The sequence below is a fragment of the Thalassophryne amazonica genome, chromosome 6 (assembly GCF_902500255.1).
Source record: "Thalassophryne amazonica chromosome 6, fThaAma1.1, whole genome shotgun sequence".
NCBI lineage: Eukaryota > Metazoa > Chordata > Actinopteri > Batrachoidiformes > Batrachoididae > Thalassophryne > Thalassophryne amazonica.
The window spans coordinates 17,648,893-17,662,304 of NC_047108.1; the positions used below are offsets into that span (position 1 = coordinate 17,648,893).

The window sequence follows — 13,412 nt, forward strand, 5'->3', positions numbered from 1 at the left end:
TCATGCTCTGACACAGAGATGTGTTTCCTATAGCAGTACAATTTGAGCATTTTCCCTTTTTACTTTTGATAGTATTTTACTCCTTTTAACCGGGTTTGAAATCCCTTTCACATTAAATAAGACAATCTTAATGTCCAGCTTATTCATGGTATCTTAAATGTGGTAAGAATAATCAAGAGATACAATAAACCTTTTTTCAAAACTTGTGCACAGTCTCTCTCCCATAATGAACTTCAACAAAAAACAAGAAGATAAAGTTCTAAAATAAAAAATGGTCCATCCAAGGTAGAGGTTCTTATAAAGAGCCTTGCATGGCCTTGTGTTGGTTTGGCCCTTATAGGGAAACATCTCACCACATTACTGAGGAAGGGCCCTAATAAATGTCCACACACTGGCAAGATTCTGTCTGAATGACGCATCTCCACCCAGTCCCAACTTTTTAATTAAAGAACAATATGAAAACAAGCATTAAAAAAAATCCAAAACAACCAGACAAATGAATATTCTCCGAAATACTATATTCATGGCCATGTCATTTTTCAAGAAGAATATAGCAAGTCTTATCAGAATATCCTGACTGTAAAATAGTCTGAGATCTTCAGTCATCAATGTCTCTACTAAAAACCTGCAGCTTCTCTCTGAAATGGGCACGCTGGTGTTGTGTGGGACCCCCAGCCAGTCTGGAATCTCCCCTCTCGACGTGCTGTCCACCTGCCCTGTGCCAGGCGGACAGCAATAGAATCTCCTCTTGATCTGGGATGACTGGAGGTTTCTATCATGTCTCTCTCTATCTATATATATATATATATATATATATATATATATATATATTATATATATATATATATATATATATATATATATTATATATATATATATATGAAAAGCTTGCAGATGATTACACAAAACTTGTATAACGTTTGATTAAAGAATCATCATTTTCAGAATGGAGTATTTGTCCCAGTGAGATCTGAGTTACTGAGAACAGAAGAGGAGAAAGTGTCAAAGTACTAAAAGAAAGAAAGGGAATACATCAAATAGCTGATCATGGCAGACACAGATTAGGAAGGAAGAAGGTTACGTGTACATTATCTGGCGAAACAAAAATAAAATGAGAGAATCAGCTCAGTTAGTTCTTGAACTTATTGACGTTCTAATAAACCGTCTATGTGCGGCCCGCAGAACTAGTGAGTGGTAAGATGGCCGCCAATTTGCTTCAGCGGTTTGTATGGAATGTGTGGGCCAATAAACTATTCAGAACACACAGCCTCCACCATAGACATCTCATAATAGACAGGCATTTTGGTCACGTGACCTAGAGTGCTGAGCCGCCCATCTTGAAAGGTTGAAGTGCTGCAGCGGTCTCTCACTGTCAGTGGAAAATGCATGCTCTGCACTTGTAATCACTGTTGATTCTCTGGCTGACTTCTCTGCCATTATTTACAATTAAGATGTGAAAACTTGTGCTTAGGTCAATTCAGATGCATAGATTCGATTCCTGAAGTCAGATTTATCATAACTGTTGATCGTTTCTCCCTATCAGTCATCAGTCAACTCTGGCTGATTCCTCTTTTCTCTCTCTGTGCTTTGACAGCGAAGGATTAGGACCGCTGTAGTAAATGTGTGGCCTCCACTGAATGCCAGAGGGGAGTGGTAAGATGGCTGCTCTGCTGCTTCAGCACAATGACTCATCAGATTTATTAAAGTACAGCTCAGCCAGTTAACCTTTATTTTGCAATAAAATAAAATGTACAGGCTAATTATGAGGCACATTTTTTTTTAAATCTTAGGATACTTGGAAGAACATTTGGAATTTTTCCTTGATGATTTACTAATGCTAACAGTGCTGTGAATGAATGCAAGGATGATTTCTAGAGTGTAGCTGAATATTTCCAAAGATATAACAGCATGTAAAAAGTACAAGTGACAAACAGCAGTTTGACTTTCAGCTTCAATCATAAAATATTTTATCCAACACCTTCCAAACATGAGTGATGTGGAAAAACATCACCTGCATTAGCATTGCCTCATTAGTGTTGGCTCATTAGCGGCAGTAAGAGCATCTGATGGCCTGATGTGTAGCCATTTCACCTCATCCTGACCTGCCTGTGTTTGTGTTGTGCAGCACATCCTGTTTCACCTCTCACGCCTCGCTCCCCCGTTTGTATGCGCATAATTCACCGCTCTTTGTCTACTTGTGGTGGTGTTTTTGCTCTCACTTTAACTCTTTGCTCACCACCATATGTCAGCGCATTACAGTCACCGTCACAGTCCATCTGTTGGCCTCGATCACCTGCAGACACATGGCAGTCACGCTCTACGGTGATTGTTATTCTTCAGAACTGCAGAAATACTCTGTTACTTTAGAGATGTCCTCGTTTACATGCATTTACATCCTTAATATTCCTATTTGTTATAACTGTGTTATATTTTATTGCCAGGAATGAGAACTCCCTGCGGGATCCAAGAATATCCAAATTTGTGCAACAACTGGTGGACTTTTGAGCCACATAGACAACAACGCTTAAATGGCGGCCATTTGAGAAAACATAGCTGTAGACACTTGAAATCTAAATAAGTTGACCAAAAAAAAAAAAAAATGCTGGCTGTTATTCATCCATAGTTGTCATTGCAATGGGACACCTGTCTCGTGAAATCTCAGATAATCTAAGTCAATGACTGGATGTTTTTGGTACCAGGTCTGTGTGGGGATCTTTGGGTCCTGCTGGAAGGACTTTGTGTTCAATGAACAGTAACTTAGTGAGACTCGGGTGAGGAGGTTCACTGACACTGTGAGGAAACATCAGACACCACATTTAGTTCATGTGGTGTGTTTCTCTGGATGTAATCCAGCATGTGGGTGCCTCGTTGTTGAGGACCCCAGTGCTTGGAGAAGGTCAAGGACATGCCCATGTCTCACTTGGCTACAGCAGGTACATGGTTACTGTCGACAGGTGGGGAATGGACTGGTTGAGGGCCTGAGTGGTTTCCATTCAGGACCCAGGGTGGTTCTGTGGTGTGGTGGAAGAGGTGACATACGGCACCAGCACAAGCTCCAAAATGTGACTTGACTCCCACTTCATCCAAGTGGGTTCAATTATTGATCTTTTTACAGAACATTTGGAATTTTGGCAAAAATTCCACAGGAGCTCATGTCATCACCAAGAAAAATAAAACGTTGCTATGATACAAGAATTGTTACGCCGTTAGTCACAGTTCCGTTGCAATACACTGTTAAAAATACTGGGTTCTGTCGTAGCGCCACTGTGTGGAAGTGTGTCGCACCTGCAGCCACATTCGAAGCAGCACGTGTGATGTCACAGATTGGACATGATGTGTTCCTGCTGGAGGACGAGTGGCTGCAGTTTTTGAAGATGATCTGCTCAGTGGCACCAAATGGTCTGACAAATGGTTGGCTCCTCCCCCTCCCCCCTGACATTCCTGCGTCCTGCTGAGTCCTGTTGTGACATGCAGTCTGAAGCCTTCTGTCCTCCCTCATCCTTTCATCTTCATTCATTTGTTCACTGCAGACTTCAAACAGCTTATAAAAATAAACCTGCACCGATCCACTAACATTTATGTTGCCCAGCCACCACACACACACACACACACACACACACACACACACACACACACAAAGTAAACGCTAAATTCATAAAACAGAAAATTAACAACGTGGAGAATTATTTAAATTCTAATGGATTATTGATTGATTATGAAAATCATATTCATGAAATGATTTTGTGTGATGATGTCACTGAATAACTGTTTGAGCTGTAATTTGACAATTAGGCTGCACATAATGAATTATTTACTGATAAATCTGTTGACTTTTTAAATCAGTTAATCAATTAATGTTTCATCTATAAAATATCAGAAATGATGAGAATCACACTTCTATTTTTTTTAGACATTTGATCTAAAGAGCAGTCAGATAAAATCCACTTAAACCAGTCCATCGTTTGTATGAAACCCTTTAAAATCAGATTATCTGAAATCTAAACAGATTTCATTAAACTCCAATAAAATATATTTGTACTTTATTTAGTTTTAGAAAATCGTAAACTAATTACCAGCTGGATCTCAATTTGAACTAATCTGCTTCTTTTTTTAAAGTCAATTGTTTTCTGGTTTTTAAATTTACTTTTAAATTTAAATCTGGTTTTGTAATTCCAAGAGTTTGAACATCTTCCATCATTAATGACTCAGCTGATTGATTATTAAAGCAGCTGATTAACGATTTGTTTATTGACTGATCAGATAAACAAATCGTCCTTTCAACTCCAGACAACAAACAGGATGTGAGGTTCGTTTACACCTTCAGGTCACATGATTGAACCCCAACATGTGTTTGACTCCATGTGTTGGTGGAGGGGTGTGGCTACTCCCCGCCCGACGACCTCACAGCATGAAGTTTGTTTCCTCTTGATAAATTTTTACATCACAACATGTAAATACAGACTGTAAACAACAAGTTTCATAATCATTTCATCGGATTCAATTATTCATTACATCTGAAACTCAGTGTTTCAAAGAATACAACATTGGACATTGTTTTTGTTAAAACAAAACAAAAAATCTTCCTGATATAAATTTTAAGATCACACTATTTTATCTCAAAGCAAAAACAGCCTAATTTCTTCAGATTATCTCTACTGTGTGTGTGTGCGTGTGTGTGTGCGTGTGTTTGAATTGACAACATCAAACAAAACATTAAAAACAAAAACCCACGATCACATTTTCTCAGAACACAAAATTTTCTTTTTTTGTTCAACCAGCAGCCCCAAAAACTAAACTTTCATTTAATTTTAATAATCAGTCAAAACCAGTTTCCTCAAGTCAGTACAGTTTAAGTTAAATGTTTATTTAAAGCCAATTTTTTAAAAACTGAGTGGATCCTGATTTGAAAAATTCTCTCCTTCATATTCAACCTTTTTAAACATGATTCTGTGATTTAAACATTTTCTTGTTTGGAGACTTTTAAAACATCTGGATTCAAAGTCGTTTCTCTCACTTTTCATTATTATTTGTAATAAATTTCATAACTCATGCACAGCGCCTCCACCCGACTATCTTATGATATGACAGACATAAAACTCAGCCGTTTGCTGTTTTATGTTGATGGACTCAATGATGACTGGGTTCTGTTCTGACCCAGCGTCAGTGAACACAGCACCACAAACACTTTGAAGGAAGCAGAATTTTAAAAATTAAAGCGCTGTGAGTGACAGACGAGCTGCAGCTATACACAAAGACATGCAAATGAGGCGTTTAAATATTCAGAGCGCTCACCAGGAGACAGTCGGTGCCGAGTCTGGCGCCAGGGAATACACACATTCAAACACAGACCAGAAAAAAAATCAGTGACCAGACAACAGCATTATGGCTCCGCAGACTGGCTGAGCTACTTTTATTGTGAATTGAAAAGTTTGTGTACATCAGTGTTTCTCAAAGTTTTTCAAACCAATGATCACTTAACCATTTTTTTTCATCTGGTGGACCACCAAACTCCCCAAATATCCCAAAACAACAAGAATTTACAAACAAATTAAGAATAAAAATATGAGCAAAGCGTCACGCAGCAACACAAAGCTCACTCATGGTACATGGAGTCCTAAACAGGAAGTGCCAATTTTCAAATCCACAGTAAAACAGGAAATGTTCAAATGTCAAACACTTCCTGGATTAACATACGAGATCCCATGGAATCTTGCGGGAACTCAGTGGCAAGCTCACACTCAAACAGGAAGTGCCAATTGATCAGTCACAGTGAAACAGGAAATGTTCAAATGTCAAACACTTCCTGGCATGGGTGGAGCTAGAGCGGAGGCCGGGGTTTCACTGGACTCTCCTGAAATCTGATTGGACACAGATGACTGACATGTCACAGCACCACAAGTCTGGTTGAACGAGCTGCATTTTCAAATCAGTGAGTCACATTGACTGCGAGGTTCCTCCTGTGTACCACAAAAAATTCTAATCCACATTAGTAGAAGAAGAAAAATGTTTGCTCCAGATTTGAACTGAACATGTCGTTTGAACTATGGACTTCTAATGACACCAAACTTATAGTAAACGACCGTATTTCATGTCTGAAATGAGGTCCAGGTTGTTAAAATCAGCATTTCTCCTTTAATTCGGGTAGCTTATTGTTGTTGGCTTATTAGTGCAGCAGATAACTGAAACAATCCTTCAAATGGTGATACAAGCATCAAATTCAGCACAAACACAGCTGGAGCAAAATTAATGGAGCAACCTTAACTTTTGACTCCTGTACAAACTGAAACTGACCTTTGTCACCATTCTTACTGTTTTACCCCATAACATTCAGTCACAGATTGTCCAAACTATACCTTTTTTTTTTTGGAATCTTTATGATCAGGCAAATAATGTGGTGTAGTTTTCTATATGATTGGAGCATCTTTTAATTTAGACCAGGGGTGGGCAACTTGTTCCAGAAAGGGCCAAGAGGGTGCAGGTTTTCTTTGCAGCGACTGATTCCACCAGGTGATTTCACTGATTAACTGATTCCATCTGCTAAAAGTGATATTAATCAGTGAAATCACCTGGTGGAATCAGTCGCTGCAAAGAAAACCTGCACCCTCTTGGCCCTTTCTGGAACAAGTTGCCCACCCCTGATTTAGACCCCTGTGTAATTCTTCAATTGATCCCTACCTGGCTGCCTATTGAAAATTCAAGTGACCAATTGTTTTTTTAAAGCATTAATGTCTATGGATTATTTGTGCCAAATTTGATGCTGAAAAGCAAAAAAAGAAAAATGCTTAAAAAAGTGGAGAGTATGGGGGCAGAGCCCCTCCAGAAGCTGAAAGGCAAAATAAGGAAAATGCTTAAAAAGGCAGGGGGGTCTGAATCTAAAAAATTTTAGTTATGCTCGTGCTCCCAAGAACCATTTTACTGAAAAAAGTCTGAAGGACCTAAAGGACATGTTTAGATGGAGAGGAGCTTTTCCAAGTATGTGAGATACAAATAAAGAAAAATGCTTAAAAAGGCGTGGGGTCTGGGGGGAGCCCCCCCAGAAGCTGAAAGGTTTTTGCCATGCTAATGCTCCCCTGAAGCATTTACTCAGTCTGGAGAACCTAAATGACATGGTGAGATGCTGACGAGCTTCGCTCGTTCATGTCTGCGACATATGCATATTAAATGTAGTAGAAGTATTGTGTATGTAGTTGAAGTATTGTTCAGTTACAATATATTAATTTAAAATGTGATATTTTACCAATACATGCTTAGACCACTAGGGTTCGCTCACAGACCACCAGCGGTCTGCTGACCGCTCTTTGATTAAGGCTGGCTTACATGAACGAAGTGCAATCGTCCAGACAAACTTAATCATCATTACGTTTCCACATCAATCAACTGTTCATTTTGTCCGTGAGTCAGATTCATGCCACCGAAAAACAGAGAACTGCAGACGGAAACGATGGTCACATCTGCAGGAACTTTACATTATGACCAAAGAATTCACCAACTTTTTTTTTTTTTTACATTCCGAGACTGGAAGCTTTCAAAATGTATTCTATTAAAAAGGTCACCAGCTAAGAAATCAAAGTTACAAAGGAAGCGCTTGGTCACGAACCTTCAGCGATGTTTTTTTTTATTTTAAATTGTTGTCACTCTGTCCAAAAACGTTTGAGCCATCAACAAACAAACATGTTAAAATGATTTAACCTATCTGATGGAGGGAATAAAATTTGTTCAATGTGTTGGTAAAACTCTGCTCAGTCCAGATCCGGATTGAAATCCAGTTCTGCCTTTGACAAAAACTGTAGAACTGCTTTACTATCACTTAATGGTTAATTCTGGATTCAAACTAAAATTACTGTAAATCTCGACTGTTTTGAAAACCGTTTCATTCTTGAAGATATTTCAAGTTAAACTTCAGACCATCTTCTGAAATACGACATGAAAGCATTTTGATTGTAAAACTTTTTATACCTTTGGATTTTGTCAACAAAAAAAGCAAGTGATCTGAAAACATTTTATTACTTTGAGCTTTTAAAACAGGAGAGGATTTTCTAATTTGTCTAATCAGCATGATGGTTGAAAAGGTTTTAAATGTTTCAGTTAGAGAGATTCTGGTGTTAACTGGTTTTATTTGTTCTGTAACTCAGATTTACTTTGTTTAAAATCTGCTTTGTTCCTTAAACTGGATTTAACGCCAGATTTGAGCTGTTTTAAACGGGTTTCATATTGAAAACTGTCTGAACATGGATTGAAACAGGTTCAGTTTAAGATAAATTGGTTTAAAAAAAATCATTCAAAACTTTTTTCAGATCGAAATAAGTTATATGAAAAGGTCTCTTTGGACTTTGAATAATTGTTTGGAAAGTGTCTGAACACAGATTAAACTGGATTCTGATACTGATGTGTCTCTTTATGGTTATAACAAACAATTAATATTTATTAATATGATATTTGTGATTATTATTATTAGATTATGATTTATGCCTTAAATTCTTTTTGTTTTTAATGCCAAAAACTTAAAGAAACTTTTATGTTTATGTTTGGATCAAATTCTAAAAATATTCTGTTCACAGTGAAAACAGATGAAAAAAGTTACTGACAGTGTGATTTAATCGATTACGATTTCAGACGGACTGAAGACAAACAAACGCGTTGATCAGGATTCTGAACCGGTTTCATACCTGCTGCACATCTGAACGAACCGTTTTCTTCCATCAGTCATCTGGAGTCTCTCCAGCGAGTATAAAATCCAGATTGAAACCGAGTTACAGGTTTAAAAGTCAATAAAGTCCTTCAACGGGTTCACTTAAAGTGGATTTTAATCGGCCTGAGCGCAGACAAGCCGAACCGAGCCTTAAGAACAGCTGTCAAGTTACCTGCTGTGACACATGTCACCGGCTGACGGGGCACAGTTTCAAAATAAAGCAGGAAATGACGGAAGCGAGGATAACCCGGTGTCTGTCTGACTGCCTTCCAGTCTGTCTGTTTGTTTTGGTTGATGTTTTTTGATGATAGTGTTTTTTGTTTATATTAATATTTTTGTTGGTGGTATTTTTGTTGGTGGTATTTTTGGTGTTTTGTTCATGTTAATATTTATGTTGGTGTTTTTGTTGACGTCAGTATTATTGCTGATGATGTTTTTGATGGTGTTATTGTTGATGATGTTGATGTTAATAATTTTGTTGGTGATATTTCAGTTGATGATGATTTTGGTGTTTTTGTTCATGTTAATATTTATGTTAATATTTTTGTTGATGGTTCTATTGTTGATGTTGATATTTTTAGTGTTTTTGTCTTTTGTTAATATTTTTGTTGATGGTGTTTTTGTTGATGTCGCAGACCAATCGGTCAGCTCCTAAAAAATCGGTTCACCTTTTGCATCTGCGCATGCCTCATTTCAGACCACAGCAGCACGTCTCAGATGGAGTCTCTTCACACAAAGCAATCAAATGGATTAACAGGATTATTAACCATCAGATGATAAAAGTAAAACCTCTTAAATCATTCTAAAGTCAGTATTAAGCAGAAGCAAGGCCTTTTTAAGCAGAAATGAGGCAAAATTCCGTGACACTTTAAAATGTCCGACGCGCAGTGAACACATTAGCTAGCAGCTCGTTTAGCCACGGCGCTCTGACCGTTTCCGCCGCCTTTTACGGTGAAATAATGCTGAATTTATGTGGAAATGACTGTCGTACTAAAGCTTCAGATATCTGTCGCTGAGCTAGATGATGACTGGAGTGCAGTTTGAAGCAGAAAGGAGGTGTTAATCTGTGAACCGCATCATCAGAGGGACCAATTTTTAGGGGGACCATTCAGTCTGCGACAATGTTGAAGTTGGTGTTTTTGTTCATGTTAATATTTTTGTTGTGGATGTTGTTATTGTTGATGTCAATGTTTATGTTGTTTTTGTGGCGTTGCCAGCTGATTGGAACCTGGGGCCTGTTCCATGAAGCAAGCTCAGAAAAATGGCACTTAATGTGAAACACCTGACTTGAATAAGCTAACCAAATGAGATGAAGCTAAAGCAGTTCCATAAAGGCCAAGCCACGTTCACGAAGTCAAACTAAGTCAAGACAGGTTCAGCCAGTCAGACTCACTGCACGTGCGCGCCATTCATAGGCAGCCCATGAGGTCGAACACAGATCAACTGGATTCACGACAAAATGTAAAGAGCGAGCAGCAACGTTCACTGCCTCAGAGCAGCACTTATAATGGAGACAGACGAGGAATTTAAACATCTAATAAGCAAAAGAGGGAACACGGCAGCAATAAATAAACTCAGAGAAAGACTGGCATTGACTACATGCGTACGATTAACATACCAATGCAATGTATTCTGGGTAAAATGTACTGATAAATAAATGTGTCCTTATTCTGCAGATTAAATGCTTTATGCTACTGCTGTGGTGAACATGTTGAAGTTTCTTAGATCTTGTTAAAATTATGTCCATGGTGTTTTTGATGTCTAAATTATGAAACATGACGACACCATAAGTGAGCGGTCGGGTTGGATTATGGGCTTCAAAATGCCGAGTTTCATGCTGTTGGAGTGTTGTGATGTTGGAACAATCCCAGAAGTTTCTCCTGCATGTTCACAAAAAGGAGATAATGTCATAATTAATTTATTTTTCTGGAGTCTGAGTTGTTGTGTGTTTCAACCTTCAAACTAACGTATGACTCCGTAAAAAAGTTTTACTTTTTTTATTTTAGTGATACATTAGTTTAAGTAACTTAGTGTTTTCAGAGTGTTTTTTATGGAGTGATACCTTAGTTTAAAGTTATTTATACTAATGTATCACTTCATAAAACAAATTACAACATTTCTTTAGCGAGCAGCAGGAGCATAAAGCGTTGCAAAAATTGCAAAATAAGGACGCATTTATTTATCAGCACATTTTACCCAGAATGCATTGCATTGGTCCAACTTGAAGTGATGGCCAGTAATTGTTCACGTTTCGGCGTGTGCATTGGTATTCCATTCCATTTTATTTAACAGTGAATATGATTTTGTCTATTTGACTCTTTTAGTTATAGAATAGTTTTTCTTTTCTTATTGCTACAATAACCCCAGATCAAATTCCTTGTATATGCAAACTTACTTGGTAATAAATTCAATTAGAAGGGTTTTTTTTTTTTTTAAACTACTCTTCCTACCAGTCTAATACTTCTGTTACTTTTTCAGTGTAACTTTTAGGTCATTATTTTACTCCTGTGTAAACCTTAGGAGTGGTTAGCATATTCATTAGTGGTTAGCTTGTGCTTGCTTGGCTATACTCTTGAATTTTCTGGTGCACATAGTACACTACTTTACACTTTACATAAATCCTGTGTGATGTTGGAAGCTAGGGTGGCTCTCTTAGAGAGCCGTGTCAGTGGAGTTAGATGTTACGGGCACTCCAGATGAGGTTAGTGTTGTGCCGGCGAGCATGCCCATTAGCATCAGCTCAGAAACGCTGGCTGTGGAGGACGGTTTTCAGACTGTGGTTAGGCGGAGGAAAGCACGTAGGGCTTGGTGCTTGGTTGTGGTACCCTGATCACACTCGCCACTGCGAACTTGAACCGGTTCTCCTCCTTGGATTTGCCTGATGTGAGTTCTTTGAGCCCACGGGTGACTTTCACTCCTGTCTCCAGGCTGAAATGCCGGGCTTTAGTGATAGGGGTGTTGTGTGGGCCGCCAGAAGAGGAGGTACTGCTGGCCCACCACCAGAGGGCGCCCTGTCTGGAGTACGGGCTCCAGGCACCAGAGGGCGCAGCCGCCTCACAGGAGCAGCCAGGGTGACAGCTGTCACGCATCACCTGCAACAGCTGTTACCAATCATCTGATCGGCAGGAGTATATCAGCAAGACGACGTCTCCACCTCTTTGCCGAGATATCGTTCTACCTGGAAGGTAACGTACCTCAGCTGACTGATTGACAGTGCTATTTTTGTGACTTTGTGCGTTGTAGTGTGGACTACTTTTCCAACGAGAGGTGGAGGTAGTTTTTCCTGCCGTACGGATTCCTGGGTGCAAACGCGCCCTCCTTTAATTGCTTTTTGTTCCTCGCCAGCAGTACCAGGTCCGACACGCGGAGGCAGTGGCCACCTGGGAGTTCGGGACTTGGCGGCTCCGGTATTCCCGGGGTCTGGTGGCGGAGGAAATCGTGTGTGGTTCCGGTTCTGCTTTGGACAGGCGTCTCCTATCTTTGAGCCTGCCCACACGACACCTTTGTGAATTGACACCTGTTTATTGTTGTAATCTGTTGTATTTGTTGTGCACATTCACAACAGTAAAGTGTTGTTATTTGACCTACTCCATTGTCCGTTCATTTGCGCCCCCTGTTGTGGGTCCGTGTACCTACACTTTCCCAACAAGGGGATTCTATTACCCGCAAAGTCAGGTTACAGATGCCAGCTGACGTTAAATGTATTCCTGGGGCCAGAGCTCCCGACATTGCTTCTCATCTTAGGGTACTGACGCTGCAGAAGGGTAGACAGACTAAGGAACATGACACGAGATACAGTCACGTAGTTATTCACGTCAGTGCGAATGATGTCAGGATGAAGCAGTCAGAGGTCACAAAAATGGACATAGAGAGGACTTGTGACCTTTCCAGAAAGATGTGTCGGCATCAACTAATAGTCTCTGGTTCCCTCCCTTCCCAGGGTAATCATGAGGCGTTTAGCAGGCTGACATCGTTGAATAGGTGGCTGGTGCAATTTTGTACACAGCAAGGCTTTAGTTTTATTAATAACTGGCCTTCGTTCTGGGGCTGCCATGGCTTGCTGATGCTGGACGGTCTTCACCCTACTGGGGAAGACACTGCCATCTTGTCTGAGAACATAGACAGAGCTCTACTGGGAGGGTAACATTAGAATTTTACAGCAGGCCATGGAGCAGGTGATTAGAGACCCTGCAAGGCTTATGACAAATGTGGGTGTGGAATCCACTATCTTAGCTGGGAAATTAGTGCAGAAAATCCACTATGGTGATAGTGCAGTTTATCTGCCAGGGAGGGAAATTCAACAAGTTGAGACTGTGGCCTGCTACTGTAGACGTGTCCATAAAAATCATAGAGGGATATCCTTTGCAAACATAATACCCATTACTACATTGGATGATGTTGAAACTGAGGATGGCCCATTAGTTGTTCCAGCAATATCAAAGATTTCGTGTCTGCTACCAACAACTCACGTGGAATGTCTCAAACCTAAACCTACTTCCAGGCATCTTATATACGCTACTCTGGAACCACCCCAAAACACAAACAGTCCAACCATCAACTCCAATGATGTCCTTAGTCTGGGTCTCATGAACATAAAATCACTGTCCTCAAAATCAATATTAATGAATGATCTGATTATGGATCATTACTTAGATATGATTGGGTTATGTGAAACTTGTTTTAAACCTGCAGCTGTCCTCCCCTTAAATGAGGCCTGCCCACC

The 13,412-nt window shown here is 39.6% G+C and overlaps 1 protein-coding gene across 2 annotated transcripts in view; it reads right to left on the reverse strand.

Annotated features, from left to right (window-relative positions):
- si:ch211-169p10.1 (FERM domain-containing protein 4B) overlaps positions 1–13,412 on the reverse strand; it is a 90,010-nt gene that overhangs the window by 51,549 nt on the left and 25,049 nt on the right. The window contains exon 1 of one of the 2 annotated variants that reach the window (XM_034171830.1): positions 8,667–8,971. The exons of the other annotated variant lie outside the window; for it this stretch is intronic. The gene's annotated coding sequence lies outside the window, so the exon portion shown is untranslated. Of the gene's footprint in view, positions 1–8,666; positions 8,972–13,412 lie in introns of those variants that run through there. 2 annotated transcript variants of the gene reach the window in all.